Genomic DNA, 8260 nt, shown 5'->3' with positions numbered 1-8260 from the left:
TTTCTCTCCGTGTGTCCTTGACACATCAGCTTTCTGGGCGCGAGAGTCGATCGCGGGAGAGACTCCCGATTTTCCCGCACCCTCGCTCTGCTGTTGCTGCTTCTAGCGCTTTTTTTCCTCTGCGGCGCGCGCGCGCTTATCGCGCTGCAAGAGACCCGGCATACGTAAGCGTCTCACACGCGAAGCAACCCTCCCGCATAAATGCACACTCGGGCGTTTTCTAAGTTTCCCATCTAATATGCACTACTGTCGAATAGAGCGCGTGAGTCCTCGCGCCGAGGGAAAGAATAGATTTCGACGAATTTGCTGCGCGCGAGATTGAGAGGGTACGTGTACGTACGCGCACGGGCCCCCCACGTAGATTAGAGAAATCTTTGTGCCGTACGCGCGCGCGCGGATATTGTCACGACGGTAATAGTGCTGACGAGTTGCGCGCCAAGTTTTATTGAGTTTCGAGAGGCCGTTGCTGCTGCTGCCGCCGCTGCATGCCGCGCATATAGGGCTGAATATCATTTTCAGGAAAAAAAGTTTTGTAACACGATAAATATGATTGCTTTGAGATTCCGGTGTGAATGCTCGGCGTATTTTCAAGTTTACCGTACTTACGTACAGAGGGGGAACGCGCTACCCACCTGAGGTTTGAGTTTAGCCCGTATACATATACAAGCGCGCGTATGTATACGCACATCATAAACGCACAAAAAATAAATTCCAATGGCATACTATATTTTTCCTCTTTCGCATCAAATGAACGATTGAAAATCCGAGATGACTTGAGAAATGCAAAATGCTCGAGGAGTAATGAACGTCGAGAAAGTTGAATAAACGAGCTGTGAAACATACTATTGTCGCTTCGTTTGAAAACAAGAGCTCATTTGTTCTCAAAAGAATGAGAGAGCGAGAGAGAGAGAACTGATAATTGTTAATTTGCAACCATGATAATGCAGGATAAAAAGCATCGTCGCGCGCTCAGACTGAAAGCAGCAGTAATAAAGGCGAGCAGTGCGACGATGATGAGAGAAACAGAAAGAGATAGAAAGAGAAAGAGAGAAAGATGAACACGATGGGAGATGAAAAAAAAACAAACAAACATGAAAAGTATAATGCAAAAAAGGCTTGGCGCTGAAGAAAGGAGTGCGGGTGTTATTTGTAATGGAAAAAAAGAGGAAAGGACATGAAGGGCAAACAAGCAAACCGAAAAAGGGAGCTCAAATATATGTAGTGTGGTTGAAAGTATATACATTTGTTACATTGCTGCAGCCAAAAGCAATATATCGCAATAAATCAGCATTTTTCATTTTGACAAATTGACTTATGCGGAAAAAGTCTTGACTCGTGGCAATCATTAAATATTCCAAGAACTTACACTCGCTTGTATACGCAAAGATTTAGGCTCAACCGGCATACTAAATTTACCATTCTTTATAATGAATTGTATTGTGTGAGGGAATAACGAATATCAATCGACTTTTTTAATGGAAATACTTTTGTATTTTATTCTCCATAAAACTGCATTGATGCTTTTCGTATAATGGATGATTAACAAGTGTGGAGAAAAAAAATATTGAATATATCATCCAAGATAAGTTTGATGCATAAAAAATTATTAAATTCGCTTACTACCAAGTCTTGATGAATGATTTTAATTCGAATGAGTAACTGTATACCTTATATTATAAGAGCAACGCAATATATTGAGTAGATCAAATTGAAACAAATATGATCGTTATAAACAAGAGAAAAAATATTTACACGCGTATACAGAGTATATGTGTCGCAAAAAATGAGAACATATAGGAATTATATTACATGCGTATTCGAGCAGCTCGGCACAAGTATACACATTGAAAAGAAAGAAAAGAGCAAGAGCAAGAGAGAACAAAACTCGTGTGTGTACATGCGTGCGTGAGGTAGCAAAAATGTCTTTCCAAAGGAGAGAATTCTAGTGATACGCTGACACAACAGGCAATTATGCGCCAGTTTTTTCTCTCTCGTACGGATAAAAAATCGGGCATGAAAGAAATTTTAAGAAAATCATAGTTTGACGTATAATGTGTACTGCGCTGCTGATGCTGCTGTTGCGCTGCCATTCATACAAATAGCAGTTATATGGAGTCGCGCGAGCGGGCGCGCGAGACTGGCGCAAGTGTTTTTCGAGAGCCACGCCGCGCACTGCTTAGTGTGTGTATATACTCCAGTCAACAGAAGCAATAGTGGCACAACTCTAAAGGCTAAGTGCCGTAAAAATAGCTCTTGCCACTCGCCCGAACGATGTCGACGCGCCGCCACTACGTCGCGAACATGTGAAGACGGCGTCCACCCGCTGCCGCTTCTTCTGCTTCTTCTTCGCCACAACGGCCTCTTTTTTGCACACATATACACTCGCTCATACACACACGCACACACACACACAAAAATGTGTTCCGTCTCTCTTTCTGTGTCTCTTTCTTTCGAGTGTTTGACGTTCCTTCTCGCACGCAGTAGCGGTGACGATGTGATCAGATAAAATAAAAACGGCGCAGAGCAGTTCCGAGCTTTGCAACTATATACGCCGAGGAAAAGACCGTTTTCGGAAAGATGGCTCTGAACTGATAATATTCTTTCTGTTTTGTTATGTGTGACGTCGTACACACACATACCATACTGAATGAGAAAAAGATGAGTGGAAAAATGCCGGCAGCAGCTCGGATTGAGATTTGAAATGTATTTCAAAGACAGCTGCTGTTGCTGCTCGGTCATTTGTCTTCGTAAATCTGGCTCATTTTTTTGCAAATTTTTTTTTTCGTGGTTTTTTCAGCATTGATTTTTTCGAGTAAGATCTCGACGTAAACAAAATTATTCGCGCTTGCGAGTTTCATGCAACAAGTAAATTAATTAACGCAGCTGTAATTCCGGAATTGAGTTAAGCTCTCTCACAGTGAGTTGAACTAATCTTAATTAAACCGGTGCGAGAGTCAAAAAAGTAAAAAAAAAAAAAAATTATTTATCCTTCGGTTCTGGGTTTATTCTATGTGCAACGATAAAAGATACGACCATAGTAAGTGTCGGGTGTAGAACGTAACATTTCATAATTTCGAGATTTGATACGTAGTGTAGTTGACACTAGCGCGGTCAAAAACTTTTTTTCATTTCCTCGAGCTAACTTTTTTGGCTCCGGAAAACAAAAAAAATTTACTTTTTTCATTCGAAATCATTATTCTCGACTGCGACGTTCGCACTTTTTTCATTTCAACAAAATGTCAGAGAACTGTAAAACATCTGCTTGAAATAAAATTATGAACAATAAAAAATCCAAGATAAACATGGGTAGCGAGTTGAATTTTGACGTCGATTCTCGCAGTTTCACACGACTCAATTTTATTGCAAAATATAAGTTGATTATCGATTCAAAAAATGGTCCAGAAATAAAATAACGAAATGACAAAAGAAAAACGAAAACGTCTAGGCGCCAACTGCGGAGGCGCCTGCGTTGCTAGGGATTGTAAAAGTGCCAAAATCTAATATTATACCCGGTGACTTTTCAGGTGTGATACAATGGACTGGCACTTGTTGATCTATTTATACTCTACACATACTCGTATTTATTTATATGAATATACGTTCGAAGTGAGTATGTGCACCAGGCAGCATTTATATATTTGCACAGACTCACGTACAGCAACGCAGGGTATAACAATTACCATTCATTTGAACCTGTCCTTTGCTTTAATTTAGCCAAGGTACATACTCATCAATCTTTGAAATCAAATCAAACACAAGCGGTAATAGCTCGGTGTGTCACTGCGTACGTACTCGCACGGCGCATATACCTATATAGGCCTTGAATAAATGTACTCAATTGTGGAAAGCCCCCAGTGGCACGTCGGTCCCGCGCTGCATTTATATATAGTATATATCTATAGAGGTATATTATACGCCGGGTTCAAAGAGCTTATTCGCAATCGTCTTGCTCGCAAATTCGCAATCCGTTCACTCCAACACTTCCTTCTTCATCTCCTTCCACGCCTATCGAGAGAGCACTGCTGCTTGTCCCAGCGCGACCCTCCTCACCCATTCTCTCTATCTCTCTCTCTCTCTTACCGGTAAAATCAATCCTCCACGCCAAACAAATTCCCACTTTAGACTCGGAGCTGGAAGGACGTACGGCTTGCCGGAGAAGAACAAAAGACGACGGAGTCGTGGATATCTAACATCATTACCTTTTGCCGCGCGATAGATACAAAATCGTTGCAGGCGCGCTCCATCTATCTCTCTCTCTCTCTTTCTTTCTATCTCTATCTTCGTCTCTTTCCCTCTGTACCTACCACCTATATGCACACGCACTCTAAACTCGAGTTCGCCTTTGCGAGTTTCGGTGTATATAGGTGGGTGTTGCTCCGAAAATAGACGCCGTCGCGTGCGAAATCAGTTTGCTCAGCCTCTCTGTGTGTGCACATGCGAGCTGCGCTGCTCCGAGTCGTCATTGTTTAACATGCTGATTGACAGGACTGTCGCTTCTGCGAGCCTCGCATTTCTTCTTTTATTCCCAAGCTTTACCCCAAAAATGCTCTGAGCAGTCTCTATGAAGCTCGGCTTAAATCCGGAGCTTCTCCGGTCGTCTATCACACAATATGTATACGTAACTCATACGCACACGAGCAAACACGTGCGATTTCGTATCACTGGCTGACTTCCGCGGATTTGACAAGAGACACATACAGCAAATGTGTATACGCACGTTGACGTGGAGAAACAGAGAGAAGGAAGACGGCAGCGTATCACCCGTTGTACATATGTAACGTATACGTGTATGTGAGTGTGTGTAGGTGTATTCGCATGCAAAGGGGCTGAAGGGATCGTCAGAGTCATGATAGCGAAACGCGTCGGTTATATAGGCATTGTGGAGCGATGCGGTGGTTGAGTTAGGGGGCTCAGGGCAAATTTGCTGATCGGGATGTTGGCTCGGGATTGTCATCGCGCTGATGCGTATGCCTGCGTGGGTGACTCGTTTTCTGTTAGCTGGATAGATCGGCTGGTTTACGCGTGAAAATTATCTCTGCGGATTGCGATATGCGCAGCAGCTCATATGTCGTTCTTTTTTTTTCAATTTCCCGTCTGATCGCTGTTTCGCATGATTATCGGGTGTCTCGAGGGAGGATTGCGCTTTTGCAACGAAAAAGACATACTAGCCCAATTTCCACATAAATATTGATGGAAAATAACGATATTAATTCATTGCCATTGGCACATTTTCGCAAAAAAGGGGAAAAATAATTATAGTTAAACAATGAAATGTACGTTGTGCAAACATTGCAGCAGAGTAATCCAAATTAAAACATCAGCGCCGAGGCGCGAGAAACGTTTATCTGCGCAACGTGACATGTGATTGCTGTGAGCGCGAACGTGCTTTTGCGATAAAAAAGTAGTTAGTTGAACAAACAAAGCCCTGTGGGCTACTCAAAACAATGTTGCCAGGGCACACGCGCGCGTACTGCACACACACACACACACACACACATACACATACACACCTATTTCTGTGTACACACACGTGTGCGCATGGCTCGAATGAGAAAGCTTTGGATGTTACAAAACTATGTGCTCCGCCGCTGCAACGCGCGGAGCTGAGCTGCAGTCTTGCTGGTTGGAAAAGTTACACACATACACTTTTACTCACGAGCGCGGAAATACGCACACGCATAAACGAGAATCGTACGCGCAGTAGCTCACACCTGTAGCAAATTCCATCGTGAAATTTTCCCTCGAACAAAGCCGCAACTTTAATGAATATTTCACTGGAAGCGCGTCTATGTGTCGCTCGTCGCTGAAACAAGAGCATCATGAGGATGAATATGATACTATGTGGATGCTGCATTTGCGAGAGGATGGCAAATAGAGTAAAAAAAAAGGTACAAGGATGAACTATATGAAAAAAAAGGTAGGAAAAAAAATTGGAGCGAACTCTCGTACATCGGCAAACTTACACACATACACACAAACACACATATGTGTGGCACTGTGTACAGATATATGCGTGCATCAGTGAGGCGTGACGGCGAGCTGGCTCTAGTGCTAGCCTGCTCGCTCCTGGACTCTGGCAAAATTCTCTTTCCCCCAGAGTGAACATCGCGCGACATCACGGACCTGAGCTAAATAGAATTACCCAGCCATTAGTAATCAATATCCCCGAGCGTATACGACTCTTCCACTTTTTGGTGTGTGCTATGGTGCGGCGGCTACGACGGCGTCGGCGGGTGTGCAGCGCGTGTATACCACACGCAGTTCATTTTCTCAGTGTGCGAGTGTATACGTGTGAGCGAACTTCTCTCCAGCAGGCGCCAAATATATACATATAGCGTTAAAGCAGCAGCTCTACTGCACGCAGGAGGCAACGGGTGGATACGACGACGCTGTGCTCAATAACTCTATTGGCACTACTACTACTACCACGAAGAGCTGCGCTGCTACTCCCATGGCATACGGCTATTTTATTACATGACCTATAGCTCTTGCCACCGAATATATACGGCCTTTGCCGTATACCGCGCGCCACTATACTGTCAATCGAGATGGTATGAAAAAAAGTCAGCGGGTTACGGCTGAATAAAGGAAGATGGATCGTACCCGGGCAAAATATATTCATAAGTACAAGCGGGCGCGCGGATAGATACCTGCCAAGCTCGATATATAATATAACGTCAGATAGCGTAGAAAATTTTTATCCTTTGTCGCGCGCGAGCTCGGTGGTGATCGATCGGCTAATTAAGTTTGTAGCGCAGCAGAATACAGTATATCGCGGCGTATTTCTTTATGCATTATTGTATATAGTTAGAAAATTTCAAAGCGAATATCGCAAGCGCGCATAAAGCGCGCGAACATGCGCATCTGGCTTGCGAATTTCCTGTGCTGGATTTTCCGCGCGTATATGTGCTTTGTATGGTTAACATCAAATTCTAATTTAGGAGACATCGTATTTAATCAAACACTCTGTAAACACAATTTACAGCAGTAAATCAGAGTAAATTTCTCCGGCGTCACACACTTACACGCGCGGGGACCTTCACCACGCGTATATCATTATATAGCCGTGGCACGCGGAGCTAAAAGTACCCTCGACGCCTACAACTAATTTACATGAAAATCCATCAGAATGCATACAGTATACACATGCGCGTAGGCATTTTCCGTCCTCTTCCATCAATCAGAGAGAGAGAGAGAGAGAGAGAGCAGCAGTACAGAGCTCAGATATAGAATATGGTGGTGAGCTCTGCTGACCAAACTGCGTGGTGTACGCACGCACTTCTCTCTCGGTTTGAGTCATCGGCAACTGCGCGCGAGCGCGCCTGCGAACGAGCGAGAGACATTTATACATAATGTCGTTTTCGCTTCTTCCAGTGAAATTCATATATGTGTACATACATGCACGAACGAGTATACGAGACGAGCCGTCGTCCGTCGTCAAAAATTATCGTTCCTATATGCGCGAACGCGCGCAAAACCATGACGTTGCAACACGAGCATGAGCGAGAGCGTCGCCGACAATTTTCGCACTCTACCAACCTTCCATCACTATGTGTGCGTGTGGGTGATTCACGTGGCTAGCGGCCTGATAATTTCATGTATGATATCGCACGATACGATCCTCCCTCGTAACGCCACGCGTTCATATATAAAGTATAGACTAGGCTACACGGAGCACGTATACATGTAATACACCAATACATCCTTAAACTGACCCCTAGCGAACCATCCGAAATTGGCTGCACGAGATAGGTGAGCGAGCTCGAGCCCGAGTCGAGGTAGCATTTCCGTAATTAAAGGAGTCCATCAGCTGGGAGAGAAAGAGAAGCGTGGAGGAATGAGAACGGATCGTTAATTGGTGTCGACGAGTGGCCCGATATATGCGGCCCAATTAATTCCTGTCTATATATACTCGGGTTAGAGCTTGACTCAAAGTGACAACGGCCTCAGAGTGTGGACAATGACCCAGTCGAGCAGAAAAGTTCCATGCAACTAGCCAGCTCGATGAGGTCGTTGGAGCTTCGGTTACAGTGTAGCACGAGAGCTCGAATCCGCAGAGGCTTTCGAGTTTTTGCGCTGTCGCAGTGCTCGAACTGCAACCGATGCTTGTGTCTCCATCGCTGCTCTGCAGAGACCCACTGATGACTTTTTACGTACTTCTAACGTACATATAGCGACGAAAGATTATCTAATGTCATCAATAATGCATTTATGGTAAGCGGAACATTAATTTTTCTCTCTTCTGGCGCAGCTGCTGCTA

The sequence above is a fragment of the Trichogramma pretiosum genome, unplaced genomic scaffold, assembly GCF_000599845.2.
Source record: "Trichogramma pretiosum strain Unisexual culture from Peru unplaced genomic scaffold, Tpre_2.0 scaffold42, whole genome shotgun sequence".
Classification (NCBI taxonomy): domain Eukaryota; kingdom Metazoa; phylum Arthropoda; class Insecta; order Hymenoptera; family Trichogrammatidae; genus Trichogramma; species Trichogramma pretiosum.
This window is presented reverse-complemented; position numbering follows the sequence as displayed.